Genomic DNA, 19,779 nt, shown 5'->3' with positions numbered 1-19,779 from the left:
GCAGGATCCCAGTAGATACAGTTGAACACACTGACAACAGGCAGAAATTGAGGGTAAGCATGCCAAGAAAGAGGGCACTTTCCTACACAGAAGTACTGTAAGTGTCCCCAGCGACCAGTTGCAAGGTAGTTACCCACCCAGTCGTCCCATAGGCTAATATAGGGAGTAATGGTTAAAGTTCATGTGATTCAGGACCCTTCCCAGGAGACAGGTGCAAACAGAATCCTCGTGGCCCTGGAGGATGCACAGCTTTGGATGTTGCAGAATTCTTGCAGGATCTGGAATAACAATGTTTGCAATGGGAGCCTGCCCACCAGAAGCAGACTTCTTTGGTTCCAAAGCAGACCAGCAGCGGTTCCAGAGGCCAGGAGCAGAAGATTTCTTGCAAAGAGTTCCTTGGAGAGTCGTGCTCAATGAATCTGAAGACCCACCCTTGGGTGAGCCCTTAAGTAACCCTAAAAGGTGGCTGGTAACTCTCTGAAGTGACCCACCTATCAGAGGGGGCCTGGGACGTCATCTCCCTGTCCTAACCAGTCAGGTGCTCTTAATTTCAAGATGGCAGAGCTCTGTGCACTCCCTCGGGGAGGAGCTGGGCAGGGGGTGGTCACTGCACAGGCAGAACTGGGGGATCTTCTAAGGAACCCCCAGAGTACATGGTATCATGCAACTAAAACTGAAATCGGTGTAGCTGCATGATTCCAACAAGTTTGATACCAAACATGCCTAGGTTAGGAGTATCCATTATGTAGTTGGACCACTCGTGTTTGTGTGGTTACCAGTGTCCACTGCATACCTTAGGATGGCTTTCCAGCACTTACAAAGCCCTGGGAATGGAGCCTGGTGTTTGTAGTGGTACTCTGCTCATGCAAAGGTATCCTCACACTTCCTCACACTTAGGGACATGCACCCTAAACTTGGGCTGAAGGGTCTACCATAGAGGTGACCTACAGTGTCTCTGCCGGAGACCTGATGCTTTTGATCTTCCTACAGTGTCTACGTGCAGTGACCAGAAAACAAGGCAAGCCTTATATCTGTGGGGAACAGGTGCATGCACCATTTCACGTAGGCTGCAATCGCAGACCTGCAGACACAGTTTGCATGGGCCTCCATGGGTGGCATAATACATGCTGCAGCCCTTGGACGACCCCTGGTGTACCAATGCCCTTGACAACTAAGTATCATATACTAGGGACTTACACAAGTGCAGCAGTAGGACAATTGTGGGTGTAAAAAGTTTACTAGCAACCAAATTTAGAGTAGAGTGCACAGACACTGTGGTCCTGAGTAGCAGAATCCCAGTGAACTACAGTCTAAACACACTGACATCAGGCAAAAAGGGGGGGGGGGGGGGGGGGACGGACAACGATGCTAGGAAGATGGCACTTTCCTACAAGGGGTGGTGAACACTCCAGTCGACTTGAACACATACTCTGCTCCAGCATCCCCCACTTGATGTTGGTGGGGTCAGGTTCTTGGAAGATTGTGATGGGCTGGCCATTGATTACAAGATTGCCGTTGTCAGGCTTGACTGTGCCTTTGAAGCGTCCATGGGTAGAGTCATATTTGAACATGTAACCATGTACTCTAGATCAATGAAGGGGTAATTGATGTCCACAATGGTGACTTTTACAGAGGTGAATGCAGCACGGCTCACCAGACGACTGATGCGACTAAATCCATTTATTCCGACTTTAACCATCTTGGCTGTGTGAAAAGCTGCTCACCGACTACAACCTGGTTCCAGTTCTGCAGTTAAGTGGGGCACATATTACTTAACTTATGAAATTTTACAATAAAAAAAAAAAAAAAACATATGAGAATTTCGATTGAGTGTTTGGCAGGGATGAGTGCAGGGACTGGTTGAATGCCAGTCCCAGTGGAGATTACATTTAGCACATGGCCAAAAGTAAAAGGATATGCAAGGAACTATGCGCAATGCTTGCCCTAAGGCCAGGCCCTATAGCTAACCCCTACTGTGTGTCGCCAAAGGGTATAAGCAGCAGGGTTTGGGTGTACATGCTGTGTTGAGAGGTAGGCCATATGTGGTGGGTTGGGAGTAGGGTTTCGCTGAAGGCAGTGCACAACTGATATTAGTAGCACCTGGGGTGATGGGCTGAAGGTCAAGCCTTGCACAGCAGAGGATGGGTGCTTGTTGAGGGTTGGGCGGATGGCCTGGCTGAAGGTCCAACCATAAATTTAGGCTTTTGTTTTATTCCTACCCAAAGAAAGTCTAGAGCACACTGTGAAAATTGTTGAATGTTCTCTTTAAGTAATTGTAATAATAGATGCAGACAATGTCATTTGTCGTGAGTGATGTAACGTGAGGTCATTAGCAGTGCCTGGGGGATGCAAGCCATAATTAGCTGACTAAACCATAACTAGTGTATTTCAATAGTTTTTAATGCTGACTAATGTGTCTCACACACACACAAATATGTGTGTGTGTATGATTGATATTTTACTTCTATGATCCCGCTGACGTCTACACTTTTGAGTGTTAATCCACGCAAAATGAATGAACGAGTTGGATTTCAAACTGGCTACACCACAAATGTCTCTTACACATATTCCTGCAAATATGGCTGTTACACCTGTAGTGCAATGAGCTCTAATCTTTCCTGGGATTTGCCTTTCAGCTTTTGTGTAAGCAGGTGATTTGTAGGATAGAATCTATTCTTGGATTCCCTACTTGGACATGGAGTTTCCCTTCTTAGATTGTCTGAAAATTACAAAAAGCTGGCCCCATTTACAGAATATTTTTGTTCTAAATAAAATTTAAGGTGTTGCTCGACACTCTGTAGGTGGAGTATTCTATCTGCCGCTGTAGACTGCTGTGGAAAAAAATCAGGTAAGCTTACCTACTCATTAAGATGGAAGGCTGAATGTACCCTAGTTATGAACCTAGACTTAGTTTTAAGTATGACTTCCAGAACAGAAAACATCTGAATTTTACTCACTCTTCTGGCTGAGGTTAATATCAAAAGAAAAGTGTTTTTTCTTAAAGGCTGGGGATTTTAAATCCAGGGCTACCGTCAGCCCGATCTGGACAGCCATGCTCTTTGGCAAGAAAGTGGGGGTACAGCCTGACCCCAGCAAACTACACATATACAGCAACAGAGGCCTAACAGGATCAGTCAGTGCTGGAGTAGACTCCATTATAAAAGTCTGACTGGTGGCCTAGGGGATCTTCAAGGTACTCAAGAGACTTGGAATCATCTGGAAGAGCTGCAGCATTGCTTCCTTGAAGGCCTCTACCTGATGTAGCATCACAGATCAACCAGGAAGCCAAGGGCACACGGGCTCCAACTGTAGAATAGGAGTGGAATCGGATGACTTGCCGAAATCCCTCCATGGAGTGGGAGGATCTCTCAGATGGACTTCTTGTGTTTGTGCCAGGACTGGTCTTTGATCTTCGTTTAGACTTACCCAAGGATGGGAACCAGGATCAGACCCAGGACTTTGAGCAAGACCAGCCCAACTTCTTATGTTCAGCATTGTATACCTTGACATTATTGTGCAAGGATGGAGCCTGTAAAAAGCCCTGTGGGGACTGAGTGCAGTCACTTCGGATTTGTGAGGGCATCACCAGTTGTCATGGGGGGAGAAACAGTTGTAAAAGATTGCAGATCCAGAGATCCTCTATGAATCTCATCACCACTGCAATGACCAAAAACATCTTGCAGTGTTTTCTTCTGTGTTTACTGCATGAAGAGCGTCATCAATTTGAATGCCAAAAATGATGTTATCATGGAATCTTTCTAGAATCTTTGCTTGAACTTCAGCCAGAAAAATGTATTTTTTAACTAACCATTTTGCAGCTCCCAATCTGCTGAAAACATATTAAGGCTGAACCCATTGAAGGACCTTGATGCTTGCTCTCCTTTTTTTTTCCATTGCCAAGGGTTGCACTTTATCTTCATTCAAAAACTTTTGCAGAGAGGGAGACACGATGTACCATAGCAGCCTGTCTTGACTTGCCAACCAGGTAGGAGGAGGTATCGCCATAGTCTTCAAAGACTCCATCAGCGTCACCACCTCCACCGAAGACACCCCTCTCGCCGCTGAACACCTGCATTTTCAGATTCGCACCGATCCTAGGACCACCCTCAGAGGATCCCTCGTCTACCGTCCTCCCGGCCCACGCGCCCCTTTCAGCGACGCCATCGCCGACTTCATCTCCCCGCACGCCCTCGCCGGACTACATCCTCCTAGGTGACCTCAACTTCCATCTGGAACAAAACAACGACCCCAACACCACCACCCTGCTCGACAACCTCGGCCTCAAACAACTGGTGAACACCGCCACCCACATCGCCGGACACACGCTTGACCCCATCTTCTCCGCCAGCAAACACGTCTTCTTCAGCCACGCCTCCGCCCTACACTGGACCGACCACAGCTGCATCCACTTCACATTCCGACGCGAGACCTGCCACCTCCGCACCCAACCCATCCCTCGTCGACAGTGGAACAAGATCCCCGAAGAGCAACTCTTCTCCACACTCGCCGCCAACCAACCCACCCTCACCACCGACCCCAACGACGCAGCCCTCAACCTCACAAACTGGATCTCCAACTGCGCAGACATCCTTGCTCCCCTCAAACGCACGCATCGACAGACCAACACCAAAAAACCTCTCTGGTTCTCTGACACCCTCAAAGAATCAAAGAAAACTTGTCGTGCCCTTGAGAAAGCCTGGCGCAAGGACCGCACCGCTGACAACATGACCGCCCTCAAGAACGCTACCCGCAAACACCACCACCTGATCCGCGCTGCCAAAAGGAACTTTTTCACCGACAGACTGGACAAAAACAGACACAATAGCAGAGAACTCTTCAGCATCGTCAAGGAGTTCTCCAACCCCAGCGCCAACGCCAACACCGTCACGCCCTCACAGGATCTGTGCGAATCCCTCGCCACTTTCTTCCATCGCAAGATTAGCGACCTCCACGACAGCTTCGGACACCAGACCCAACCATACACCACCGAACCGGCATCCACGGCCATCACCCTCAACAACTGGTCCCACATCAACACGGAAGAAACCAAATCCATCATGAACTCTATCCACTCCGGCGCCCCTTCGGACCCCTGCCCACACTTCATCTTTAACAAAGCCGACGACATCATCGCCCCGCACCTCCAGACCGTCATCAACTCTTCTTTTTCTTCTGCTACCTTCCCCGAATGCTGGAAACAAGCCGAAGTCAACGCCCTACTAAAGAAACCTACGGCTGACCCGAGCGACCTAAAAAACTTCCGCCCCATCTCTCTTCTGCCTTTCCCAGCCAAAGTAATAGAGAAGACCGTCAACAAACAGCTGACCACCTTCCTGGAAGACAACAACCTGCTCGACCCCTCACAAACCGGATTCCGAACCAACCACAGCACTGAAACCGCCCTCATCTCAGTCACTGACGACATCAGAACCCTGATGGACAACGGTGAAACAGTCGCCCTCATTCTGCTCGACCTCTCGGCTGCCTTTGACACCGTCTGTCACCGCACCCTAATCACCCGCCTCCGCTCCACCGGGATCCAAGGCCAGGCCCTGGACTGGATCGCCTCCTTCCTCTCAAACCGTTCCCAAAGAGTTTACCTCCCTCCGTTTCGCTCAGAACCCACCGAGATCATCTGCGGGTACCCCAAGGCTCATCACTCAGCCCGACACTCTTCAATGTCTACATGAGCCCCCTCGCCAACATCGTACGCAAGCACGACATCATCATCACCTCCTACGCCGACGACACCCAACTTATACTCTCCCTCACCAAGGACCCCACCAGCGCCAAGACCAACCTACAAGAGGGTATGAAGGACGTCGCAGATTGGATGAGGCTCAGCCGCCTAAAGCTGAACTCTGAAAAAACGGAAGTCCTCATCCTCGGCAACACCCCGTCCGCCTGGGACGACTCCTGGTGGCCCACAGCCCTCGGCACCGCACCGACCCCCACAGACCACGCCCGCAACCTCGGCTTCATCTTGGACCCTCTTCTCACCATGACCAAGCAAGTCAACGCCGTGTCCTCCGCCTGCTTCCTCACCCTCCGCATGCTCCGCAAGATCTTCCGCTGGATCCCCGCCGACACCAGAAAAACCGTGACCCACGCCCTCGTCACGAGCCGCCTGGACTACGGCAACACCCTCTACGCCGGGACCACAGCCAAACTCCAAAATCGCCTGCAACGCAATAAAAACGCCTCGGCCCGCCTCATCCTCGACATACCCCGCAGCAGCCACATCTCCGCACACCTGAGACACCTGCATTGGCTCCCTGTCAGCAAAAGGATCACCTTCCGACTTCTCACCCACGCACACAAAGCCCTCTACGACAAGGGACCGGAATACCTCAACAGACGCCTCAGCTTCTACGTCCCCACCCGCCTCCTCCGCTCCTCTGGCCTCGCACTCGCTGCTGTCCCTCGCATCCGCCGCTCCACGGCGGGTGGGAGATCTTTCTCCTTCCTGGCGGCCAAGACCTGGAACTCCCTCCCCACCAGCCTCAGGACCACCCAGGACCACTCCGCTTTCCGGAGACTCCTAAAGGCCTGGCTGTTCGAACAGCGATAACCCCCCCCTTTTTCCCCTAGCGCCTTGAGACCCGCACGGGTGAGTAGCGCGCTTTATAAATGTTAATGATTTGATTTGATTTGATTTGATTATTGCAGAATTAGTGACCATTTTAATGCTGGTTATGGTTAGGATATGGCCTGTTCTTACCCATTTGTGACTTTCTATACATGGGAGTGTGGTAGAGGGTGCAGTAAGATTTCTCTAGCACTATACTGCCACTGAGGAAAGACTTAGTTTGATTTAGCAGACATGTTAGTAATGAATTTAGAGCTTTATGTTTCTTCTTCAATTGCAAAATATTTACAGTAGGGCAAGATGTTTTTCTTTTTTTTTTTTTTAACTGTTGAAGTCCTTCCTCCTGTATACAATATATGATACAATATTGGGAAAGACCTTATTGTTCCTTTAGACTTCTTTGTAAAATCAAAAGGAAGCATATTTTTTCCACGGGCACAATTGGGAACATTAATTTATTCAATGGCCACTCATCCAAGGTGTGCCAGCGTGCAGTACGCTTTGATTTTGGTTTTGGGCTTACTTTATCCGGGGCAATCAATTTCATCCCACTTTGATAAGCAATGTGCATCCACAACATGAGAAATATCCACGTCTCACACTGTTGGTATTCTTCACTATAAATACCAGATCATAATCATCTGCATGCTCTCCTAGTATTCTATCGTACTTGGTCCAGTTCAATTGTGTTTTCTTTCTGTTTAGGTATTACAGCTATATTATCAAACATGATAGAAGCAGCAGATGGACTGCTTCCAGAGTCTCGTGGAGTGTTGGCCACTGACTGCACCTACTCAACAAGTGGCATTTGTCGAGGACAGTTGGTTACAAATACTAAAATAATCTGTTATAACAGTGTAATTAAGTCCACAGGTATTTGCACCATTGGTGTAAACTTTTGTTTGGATTGAGGCCTTAAGTGATTACAATTTGAAGCAGCTGGGGAGTGCAGAAAACGCTCCTGATGTCTCCTGGGAGGGAGTGGGAGATTTATTCATAATTTGGAGTTCAGAATTCAATGTGCAACTCTCCTGGAAAAACAGGCTGTTATTCATCCTCTTCATCGACTTTTGAACTGAGAAAGGCCTCCAGCTGTTCTTCATCCAGGTTGTCTACCACATTCCTAAATTTACATCACTGGATCTTAGAGAACCAATTCTGGAGGCTGCAGGGAAACATTCAATTGTGATATGAAGACACTGAACAGAAAACACTGACGCAATAGGTGAAGCTGGCAATTTTGAAAACATTGCAACTACACAGATCTTTTGTCGTCAATGGCAGAAGCTCTGCTGTTGACATGACTTGCAGTTGGGCTGGACAACATCCCATTTATCTGGTCCATCGTTGAAGGCTGCTGACAAAGTCACCAACAGTGCATCTTATGTTAGCAATCAAGGACAAGTTACTCACCTTTTGTAAAGCCTTATCTGGCAGAGACAATAGCTAGCTGTAGATTCCTTACCTTAGAATTTCCCCCAGTCGTTAGTCTAGACCGGAGATTTTTCTTGAGCATTACCCCTGTGTGCCGGAATGTGGCGTCAATCAGCCTCCGGGTCTGTCGTCAGCATCGCCTGTATTGGATATGACCTGGGTCCTTCATAAGCGCCACCCTGCCACTCTGACGTCAGTTTCATTTTGCAACTTTCCATTCCAGGAGCACAGAGCTATGAAGAACACGGACTACTGGTGTGCCAAAACTAATGCCCTGAAAGGGGAGTCCCTGTCCCTAGAAGTCAGTTCATAGAGCGGGGAGGATGGGTAGGTTGGTAAGAAAACGGCAACTAGATATTGTCTCTACCAGATAAGGCGTTCCTGAAGGTAAGGAACTTTTCCATGTAATAGAGACATCTAGTTGCAGATTCCTTAACTAAGAATAGATACCTAAGCAATACCATCCCCAGAGGTGGGTCTGCAGACTAAGATCATACTAGGAAGTCCTGCAGCACCGAAGTGGAAAAGCATCGGTCCCTACGGATCTGACTGTCCAGGCAGTAGTGTTTGGTAAACATCTGCAGAGATGTCCACAATACCACCTGACAGATGTCATGGACTGGAACTCCTTGTGCTAACACAGTGGTCACAGCTGTAGCTCTTGTAGAATGAGCATGCAAACCATCAGGTGGTTGCTTCTTGGCCAGTGCTTAGCAGATTTTAATGCAGAGTACGACCAATTGAGAGATGTTTCGCTTCTGCAATGCCCAACCTTTCTTCACCCTCACATAACTGACAGAGTTGATCATCCACCCAGAACTCTTTAGTATCATCAAGGTAGAAAAGCCAATGCTCTTTTTGGGTCCATGCGAAGGAGTCTCTCCTCTTCCATAGAAGGATGTGGGGTACGTAAAAAGTAGGCAAGGTGATGGATTGGCCTACATGAAAGAGCATGACCCCTTTTGGCAAAAAGGAAGCTCCAGTGCCTAGCACCACTTTGTCAGAATAAAAGGAAAGGTAGGGCAGCTTAGATGACAATGCCTGCAGCTCACTCACCGTGCAGGCAGATGCAATGGCCACAAAGAAGGCTGTTTTTAATGTTAGAAGCCTGAGAGAAATGGAGATGGAGGAAACATATGGGTAAGGCCCTTAAATAACTTATTTACAATAGCAGACTTACACAAAGAAGGTTGATCAGGCAACCTCAAAAACACAGAGATAGCAGATAAATAACCTTTTAGAGTGCCCATAGCAGAGCCCTGCTGGGCAAGAGAAAGGATAAGCAATAGTATCTCAGAGAGAGGCTCAAAAGACGTATCTGAGCACCATGCATAAATTTATTCCAACAACAGGTGTAAACCCTTTTGGTGGCGGGACGCCTGGCTGCCAAGGTTACATTACATACTTCGGGCAGAAGGTCAAAAGCTGTCAACTGTTGCCGCTCAGTCTCCATACAAGAAGGCAGAGGCTGGACAGGTTTGGGTGGAGAACCCTCCCCTGCACCTGCAACAGACGATCCTCCCTAAGGGGCAGCCGAATAGAGGATATCAGACTCTCCAAACCCAGTATGGAGCCACAAAAATGACTTGGGTCCAGTCGTTCTTGATCTTCTTGAGAACTCTGGGCAGAAGTGTTATGGGTGGAAAGAAGTACAGGAGACCTAAGTTCCACTCAAGACGAAAAGCGTTGCCAAGCAATTGAGAGCCTACACACAATACTGCAGACAATGGGCGTTCTCTGCGGAGGTGCACAGATCTAACCAAGACTCTTCCCACAGCTGGAAGAGACCTTGCGCCAACTTTGGATGGAGACACCATTCGTGATCGACTAAGCATTGTCGGTTGAGTTTGTCTGCTCTGGCATTCAGATATTGAACCACCAGGAATTTTCCCTGCTGCTCCAGCCATGTACAGAGGTGTAGAGCCTCCGGACAAAGGGCAGACACCACCCCACTCTGCTTGTTGCAGTACCACATGGGGTGGTGTAGTCCATGAACACCTGCGCTGCCTTCTTTTTGAGAGATGGAAGAAATGCTTTCAATGCTAGCCTGAGGGCCTAGAGCTCCCTGATCGCCTGGAACTCCAACAGGTTGATGTGGAGTCTGGACTCTGCCGGAGACCTGATGCTTTTGATCTTCCTCTCTCTCTGATGGCCACCTGAGCCCAGGAGTGGCACATCTGTCACTACGGTCAGTTCTGGTTGGGGAAGTGACAGTGTTGTGAAGTGCCCTTTTTGGGTGGTCACCCCCACTTTTTGCAGCTTGATGCTGTCGTTTTTAATCTGAAAGTGCACTGAGGCTTGCTACTCAGATCTCAGTGGCAGTGCTCTCTCCTTTAAATTGTACTGTGATTTGGTAAACCCAATTAGCAAGGACTTTACCACCCCTGTAAGAGCCTAGTAAATGGTACCATTGGTACCTATGGCAGGGATAGTAAAGGATTCACCTGGGATGCAGCACTGATTGTGCCACGCTGCTCGACCAGAGTAAAAGCAAAGCCTGCAGAGCTGCCATGTCAGCCTGCACAAGCAGCTTGCCTGCTTGAGTTCGACTCTGACCACAGCAGGTGCAGGCAGAGTCCCTTCACTTGCCCATAGCACAGGTCAGTCACCCCGAAGGCAGCCCCCTCTAGCCCAGGAGGCAGGGTTCATTGTGTATTGAGTGAGAACATATATGCACAAGCTTATATGATCCTGTGATAGCATTTAAAACGTAATGCTACCGCAAGTGACTGGCAGTCCATTGGATAACATGGGATGTCACCTGGATAAACCCCAGGTGTCCAGCTCCATGATGGTCCCACCAATATCCCCTGTGTTTTACCCCTGAGCACGATTCTAGTGCCCAGGTTTACCTAGCATGTACCCTGGTGGCGTCGTGAGAGGATGCCCACCCAGTTACCAGCTTTCTCTTGCATTGGAGGGCTCCCCCGAGCTATTTGCCGCCAAGAGAAGAGTCTGCTTCCCCTGCTGGTTGTAGTGGGAGTTGTAGTGAGGCTCACACCAAGTTTCGAGCCACTACATCACTCCTGTCGACCTTCAAACAAACAATGAAGTACCTGTGGATTACTTCTGCCGCTGCAAAGGCTTGTCTGTGGCCAGCCCAGTATACAACCCTTTTTGGACATCATCAAATCCAGAGTAACTCCCAGCAATAGTGGCCAACGTTGGCAACAACCCCACTGCTGCGATCCTGCATTCTGAAGAAGGTGACTTCGACCAAGTGTCAAAACATCTTTGCCGCGACCCTCCTGTGACTGGCAGCTCTAAGGTTACCTCTGCACCCAGAGCTGCCAGACGTGGTTGCGAAGTTCCAGCTGTGGAATCCAAGTCCTGGGACCAAGGCCTCTACTCTCTGAAGGTAGAGCGTAGATCCACCTCCAGGTGTGTTTTTTGTCAAGTGCTGCAATTTTGATTGCGCCTGTGGATCCTGTTAGAACCACGGACAGCCAGAGCACCCGGAATCCAATCCAATCCAATCTGGCACCTGGGGAATATTCACAAGGTGGGGAACCTGTGGTTAGAAGTATGCCTCAGAACCCATTGTACCAAATACCTATCTTTCAACAGAGTCCAGGTGCTTGCTTACTGCCCTGAGAGATGAATGTTAAACAACCTGAAGATGACAATTCTCCATTATAAACACAAAAGGTGTGCCTGTTTGAGGATCATCTTTTTAAGAAAGTTGGAACTTTCCTTGCAGGCTTATATTTATATACCAATCTTGGAAACAGTTGCTTTACTAGTTTCTGGTGCAAGAATCTTTTCAACAGACTTCACTAGAAATTGTGGCACCAAAGGAAGAAGCAAGCTAGCAGAAACCATCAGTTGCAGTGTTTCCACAACTGGTTATATTTATGTCTACTGGGGTCTCCAAAGGAATGTTGTGATATTCACCTGAAATAATCTTGATGGGGTGCTCGCTGGGGATGTGAGGTCTATGATATAAACATCTTTAGTGTCGGTATCTCTCCTGGGTGGAGAAGGTATCTGAGAATGCTGTCTCTTTGGCTTGTACAGTATTGCATAAAAGACATCTGTTTTTTAAAGGGTGAATAATGTCAGGGATCCTCAACCTCTGTGCTGCTTCAGGCTGAACATTCATTTGAGTATCACTTACCCTTCTGGTCGATGTTATAAGCTACAATGAAAGTTACTTTTCGTGAAATTGCAAGAAGACATTAATAATAACTCTCTGTCCCTGCACTGAGTAATGGGAAAGCTGGCAGACTGAAATTCCTTTGAAGTGCAAGTAAACAGAAATATATAGAAAATGTTTCCTCTTATACGTTTTAATTATAAAGGTATCAAACAATGGTATTCTGGTGATGCTACATATGCATGGAGCTATTCTACTGTTTATGGATCTCATTCAGAATTCTGAGACACAGAAGATGGGTGTTATCATCATAAGCATAAAACTAAAGGCAGTAATCTCTAACAAGTCCAGCAAGGTGATGGGCACAAATATTGAAAAAATAAGGAGAATGCGTAGAGCCTTGTGGGACACCACATGGAATCATTATGGTGGGGCTGGCTGTAGTCATTACCTGGCTGGAGATGTCAATTTTAAGGATATGACAAAGTAAAAAAATGTGACGAGCAGTGTTAAATGCTGCTGATAGATCAATATAAGAGCAATGACATTGTCAGCATCTGCACTGAGGAGATTATCAGTGGCTTCAAATCTAGTTGAATCTGTGCTATTGGGCAGGTTATAAGTGGATTGTACATCATCAAGTATGGAATTATTCTAAAGAGAGGAATGTAATTGGTTAGCCACATGCTTTTCCATTGCTTGTACCTTGGTTAGCACCAGGGTAATGCACCTACAGCTAGTCGTCAGGAGTACGGGGTCAAGGGTAGGTTTCTTAAAAAGTAGTTATTAATCCTTTCCTCCAATTTACCTGGGATACGCCTGAGTGGACATACAAATAGATGCAAAGTAGGGTAAAAGGATTGCTATGGGCAGTGTGTCATCAGGGGAGCAAAATTGAATTTAGAGATAAAAGTCTGTATGTAGCTCAGAATGTGCTGGACGGATAACCAGTTAATTCACCAAGTATTCATATCATACAAAGAGAAGGTGCTGGCCTTGTGTAATGTTTGCATTTTGAGAAAACTTTCCTAGGCTCAAAGAAGTTTTCCTGCCCTGGCCCAAAAGGCCACATTGTGAGGCAAGGCATGAATGGGTGGACCTACTACTGATACCTCCGGCAACAATGTCAAAGGAGCTCCGGGTTGTCATGATCTCTACTTCCATCCCGGATGGCGATGGGTACAAGTAGGAATCTCTTGGGGAGTCAGAAGATAATTATAACACCAACAGAATATGACATCCATGCTCTGAATAGAAGGGATAACAGAAAGGTCAGCAAGACCCATTTGGATACGTTGACTTGGAAAACATTTATCACCTCAGGTTGTCAGAGTGGTCGCTGGCTGACAAGGATGCCCAGTACATGGCCAGCCAACTTAGGAAGCATCCGGACAAGGAGACAAGGAGTTTGGGGGTCCCTCAGGGTGGAGTACCACATCCAACTTTGGAGAGAATGTGGCCGTAACACCTGGGATTGACAGTCGGATGGTCGCGTTCCTGGAACACTTCATCAAGGACCTAAAAAACAGAGTTGACAGGTCCTCACATGCCTGAATGTGGCAGGCCCAATCACCAAGGTTCCTGGATACAGAGATGGTTTATATCATCAGAGATTCTGTCAGGTTGGTCCCAACAAGCAGTAATATACCTAGATAATGCGAACTGTGCAATCTCTAAAGCGAGACATAGTTCACCACTTATCAAGGTACAGCCAAAACGCATGGATCTAACCACACCACAGGTGGACCCTGTGGTTTAGAGAGAACTCCTCCTAAAGGAACTGTCCACCTTAATTTCTGACAATATGGCACAGACCTCTCCTAGGAAGATCTTCAATCAAAATGTTTTTGAAGGGGCTGGCTGAGGATGAGTGCGCTCTGCTGGAGTCTTCCCCAAACAAGGTCTTCGAAGAGGACATGGACAATGGCAGGATTACTACCGCTTTGAAGGTTCCTTCCCATCTCCAGCTGCAGGCAGAGGCCACAGCTTCAAAGGCTGCTTCGGGGGAGCAACCACTAAGGTGAAAGCCACGCTGAAGTTTGATCCCTTCTTCTCACATAAGGGTAGGGGAAGGCTAGCACTATTTGTGCAGAGGTGGCAGGAGCTGAGCAACAATCAGGGATTTAGACGTCCCATAGCCCGACGCCCAAGACATATTGTTGGGGGTCAAGGGCAACAAGTTTTCATGCTTATTTTGTCTTGGGACAAGTAGGCCCAACCTCCTACAGCACAAACACCTTGGCTGCCAGTTTACAGAGAAGGAAACTGCAGTTGTGATAATATGTGTGTCCATATGTTAATGCTGTTCAAACTTATATTTATGGTTCATTAATGAAAAGCCTTTATTATTAGGGTGAGCGCTGTAAATAAACGTTTAATAGTTTATTGGAACTACTGACAGCGTTTCCAATAAAAAAAAGTGTACACACGTTTGAAAAGTTTAACAATTTGAGGCTAACTATGATACTTCCAGAATGCTTCCTGATTAGAGGCAAATGTTTGTAGAAGCTTGCAAGCAAGAGTGATGATTCTTTGCTTTCAAAATAAAATGTTCAGACAAAAATGCAAGTAGGATAAAAAACGTTTAGCTACTATGAAACTTTAGGTGCTATTTCTTTAAAGCATCATTTAGTCAAATGTGTTTATGCATGCTAGTAGTTCCCAAAAAATATTCCTAATGTAATATCAGTGTAACCATTCTCATCAAGATTATAGGAAGCACAAAAATAAACAAGCATCGGCAAAGCCAACTGATCTGACATTTGTTGAGAGTCTTTCGGTATCGTCACTGCTTGTCTTGTTTTGACATGGTTTTTCTAACACTTTATTGTTTTCGGAGCTGCCATGCCCTCACCATTGTAACTAACACTGGCAAAAAGCAAAAACTGTTTTTTGGTCTCAAAAAGTACACATTGCCACCAGCGACATAACATATGGCACCGCAGCCCCTACATGGCCCACCCTCAGCACAGCACCTGCCCTGAGTCCGGAAGGGGGCCCCCTCCACGTACTTTGCAGGGGGGCCCCCTCCACTTTTGTTATGCCACTGATTGCCACAGTAGTTCCTGGCACTGGACAAAACTATTTTGAGTGCCAAATATGCTCCTTTTGGAAGAGCAGAATGTGATCACTCAAAGAAAAGCCAGACGATAAAGAGAGAAACAGAAGTTTAATAAAAACAAAATGTCTTAGTTAACACCAGACCTGGCTAGGGTCCCAATTCTTAAAGTCACAAAAGTACACCCATGGTATCTGTCTTTGAATTAGTTGCTTTCATGAATTCACATGAACTTGAAGTACACCAAGAAATCGTACTCCTAGAAAATACTTGCAAACTGTATTTTAGCACAAGCAAATATGCATGTGTGGATTTGCTCATGTACAAATCTATTGAGCGTTTACAAGTTCACTTTCCCTTCAACCACTTTTCCCCCCACCCTGGAAGAAGAATTAAGTTACTTACCTGTAACTAAGGTTCTCCAGTAGTGGAAACTTTCTCAGTTATGGTTAAATGTCAAGAATATTCTGATGACAATTCATATTAAGATAACTATTACGAACAGCCGCCTCTTAACCAGCAACACGGCCTAGTGTCATTGCCTTCTGGTCTGGTATCAGATCTCCAAGCTATGTTGCCAAACTATAGACAACGTTTTTCACCAATGCCTGCGAATGTTCCACAACCGGTGATTCCCATCATTACGCCTGCATAAGGACTGCGATATGCTACTAAGCCAAGGGCCTAATACATATCCTGTATATACATTTATATATATGTACATTTGGTCAAAGCTTTTGTATTACACCAGGGACTCCCATCTTGATGACTGGGAATATTCAAGCATGTGAATCTATGAAAGTTCCAATAGTGGAGTAACTTCTACTGTTATCAGGAGTACATTTCCAACCTTTCACAGCATGGGAAAAATTACAGAAGAGCTGATGAAAATCCTTAAAATATGCAGGTTAGTAGGTTTGCAGACTCAGAGGCATTCCTGTTTTAGAACTATTGCTTAATGTTTTTCTGCAGCCCCTGTATATAAATCTGCAGAAAGGTGGTAAAATAAGGAAATTGCTATAACAGGGATTGCAATTTCAAGTATTCAAGCCCTATTATAGTATTAGCACTGGCATAATCAGAGAGGCTATTATCAGAGCTCCTACATAATGAGATTGCTGCCCATAATTTGTTGCTGCACAACATGGCACTAAAGGGACAAGTAGATTTATTTTTTTATAAGAAAAGTAGACTTAAGAAGCAGCCTATCTCATGGACAAGTAGATATTTTATTAAATTCTACACCCCATGAGTTCTAAAAACTATCAGGGGCTTCCAACTGCAGATCTGCAGCTGCAAGGGAACAGAAGGGGTCAGTGTACCCGGGGTGGATATCCCAGAGGCTTCATCAGCAACACTTTCATGGTCCAAAAGAAGGACAAGGGGGTAGAGGGGCTGTGACCAGCTGAGGGAGTGCAACAAGGTCTTCCTAGGTTTAAAAATTGAGGGGATTCACCTATTCGGAACATTCTCAGGCGAGGAGACTGGAGGTGTGTCAGAATTTAAAGAACACATTCTTGACAATTCCTATTTGTCAACACGGCCTCAGGTTTCTGCAGAGACACAGGATATATGAATTTAACAGCACAAACCTTCTTCATTGGTGCTTTAAAAGGTTAAGAAACTGCTAATCAATTTTTTATGCATGAAGGGTGTGAGATTGATAGTGTAACTCAACAAAATCCTGATCAACGTTCACAACACTTCTTGAAACATTTACAGATACCTAACTTACTTCTACAAAATTTGGGAGTTTTAATAAATCAAGAGAAATCAGAACTAACACCAAGACAGGCCATACCATTTCTGAGATCGGTGGTGTAATCAACTTAGACCATTTTAAAATTACTGAATGGAAAATTGATGAGTATAATTAAGGAGTTGAGGCAAGCCTTGCTGAAGCCCAAGACATTACTTGGTTGAGTATCTCGGTTGGCAGGGCTCCTGGCATTGTCCATACAGGCCATATTCCCTGAACCTTTACATTAAGGATCTATGCAACATGTGAAAGCTTCCCATCTGAGAAGTCGACTTAAGTACTAAGAATTAGTGACCCTTATGAGTGAAGCCCGAGAGGATATACAGTGGTGGCTTCAGCATATGAAAAGTGTGGAACAGCAGGCTTATTTTTGGATCAATGCTGGATCTCTTCATACAGTCAGATGCCTGCAGATTAAGCTGAGGGACCAGATGTAGGGATGTGTATCAGAGGAAGGTGGTCAGAAGAGGTAAGTTAACACACATTAGCTGGCACAACTGGCAGGATAATTTGTAGTCAAATGCTGGACAAAGGCCATGGTGAAATGTTAGCATCCACTGAAGATGGGCAGCACCTCTGCGATATGTTACATATATCTTTTGGCAGGATCCCAATCAAGGTAACTTTCAGAGATGGTCAAAGACTTCTGCCATTTTTGCCCGGACAAACATGTGGCAGTGACAACAGAATGCCAGCCAGGACATCAGAATACATCAGCAGATTGTCAATCAAGACACTTTCAAGATGTCAGTGCATGGACATTGCATCCAGCAATGTTCCAAGGACTCGTGGAGAGATGGGGCCCGTGCCATACGGGCCCATTTTCTTCCAGACCTGACCACCAACTTACCAAGATACTGCAAACTAGATCTGGCAGTAGCAGTGCCAAATGAGGTTCTGCAAGACAGCACATCAGAGACCTATTCCCCATTTGCCATGATCGTGAGGATGGTAGCTCAAGCTACGCAGCAGGTAGCAAACCTGGTCCCAGTCACCCAGATTTGAAAATCAAACTGTGGCTCCCAAATCTGGAGGAAATTACTGTGACTAACCAACCATTCTCCTACACCTTCAGAACAAAGTGATGGAGGTGCAGAGAGAGTATCACCTCTTGGTGACGGAGGGATTGCTGCAACTTATGGCATGGAGGGTTACATGGAACATTGGATGATCCATGGGCTTTCACAACAAGCTGAGGATCTTATCAGGATAGTCTGGACTTGCAGAATTATCAAAGGGTACAAGTCGGCTTGGAGACACTGGGCATGTTGGTGTGTGGAATGGGTTCTGGATTTCATAGCGTCGGACCTTGTCCATGTCTTGAGTTTCTTATCACAGGTGGTCTCTGGAGGAGTAAATACTTCCTATCAGCAATTTCAGAAGGGCATGCTATTGATGGGTGATGTGGATGTTGGTGACCAACCATGGTTTGCAGATTATAGAGAGTGCTTAGGCTACCTCTGGGATATCAATCAAGTATTGAATACATTTTCCTCATGGCAACCAAATTAAAGTTTATCCAAGGAGGAATTATCAGATAAGTTGGCAATGGTTCACTGTTTGGTATCCTACAACACAGTCTCAAACATACGGGCTATGGATCTCACAACCAAGATGTTTATTCAGGATGGTGTAATATTCTCAATTTTGAGACGCACAAATACAAAAATAGTTTCTTACCTAAACGGCAAAAATCCCATAAACTGTGTGTGTCAAGAATGCTGAAAGCTTAAGCGGGTATGGCAAAGGAATTCAGACCTCTGGGGTAAACTATCAGCTTACTGCCATTACGAAGCACTTCAAGGTGGTGTCTGTCCCCACCAAAGTGAGGTGGATAAGATTGGAAATGCAAAAAGTATTTATATCTCAAAATTCGAAGCATATTAAGCCAGGAGGGCAAAAGGGTCCACCAAATGGTGGGAGCTTGCCTGGAAGATAATATGAAGGTAAGTGACTGGTCATCAGATTCTAGTTGCAAAAATGTATACTTCAATCCAGTGGCAGAGGAGGATTCATTAGTAATAAGTAAGCTTTAAACTAGCATAATTCTGACATCCAGTTCTGACACAGATTATAAAATGTCCTTGCAAACATGAAGAAAGGTTTTCTGTTTTACCAAGGACAAAGAGGCAAGACCCAGCGGGTTCATAACTGGTATACATGATGCAGTCCAAAGAACTTAAGGAAAAGTACGGCTTGTTTGAGTATTTACATTTTCACAGAGAAGACATGTTGTTATTGTGTGGTGAATATATTTTAGTCATTTGATTGTATAACAAAATGCTTGATGATTTTATTTTATGACTTACATTGGAGACAAGGATGTAATACAGAATCTTTTCAGAAACAGGTACAGAGCAGAAACAAGAATGAGAACATGCTATGGATGATAGCTGAGGTTGCAGGAAGAAAGACAGAAGAGGAAGAATTGCAAATACTGCTATAAATTGTCACTGGATGTTATGGAGTACAGTTTTTCCATACTCTTCATGGGAAATGTGGTTACGTTTACAGTTACTACTTTGGCTGCTGGACAAAAAATTAGGGAGAAAAAGCCTACTATTTGCCTCAGTGTCCTTAATAAAACTGAACACTTTTTTCACATCCGTTAGGAAATGTTGTGTTGTACACCCAGACGACCAAAGGACGATTAGAACGTAGCTCAGAGTAACCTGGAATAGGGGATGGGTGTTTTTTTTGGGGGTGGGGGGTGAGGGGGAAGAGTGTGAAAAAGAGTGGTCATTTTCCAATCTTTAAGACATGTCTTAGTGATACATACTGAGTCTATTTATTTTTTTGTATCTTAGTCTGGGTGTCATTTAGGGGACAGACTGTGAGGAAAA

The 19,779-nt window shown here is 45.9% G+C and overlaps 1 protein-coding gene across 11 annotated transcripts in view; it reads right to left on the bottom strand.

Annotated features, from left to right (window-relative positions):
* Positions 1-19,779, bottom strand: part of HDAC4 (histone deacetylase 4) — a 1,159,747-nt gene that overhangs the window by 110,546 nt on the left and 1,029,422 nt on the right. The window lies entirely within an intron of this gene.

Source organism: Pleurodeles waltl, chromosome 3_1 (genome assembly GCF_031143425.1).
Source record: "Pleurodeles waltl isolate 20211129_DDA chromosome 3_1, aPleWal1.hap1.20221129, whole genome shotgun sequence".
NCBI lineage: Eukaryota > Metazoa > Chordata > Amphibia > Caudata > Salamandridae > Pleurodeles > Pleurodeles waltl.
The sequence above is the reverse complement of the archived record's forward strand: the minus strand, read 5'-3'. Positions and strand labels throughout refer to the sequence as shown.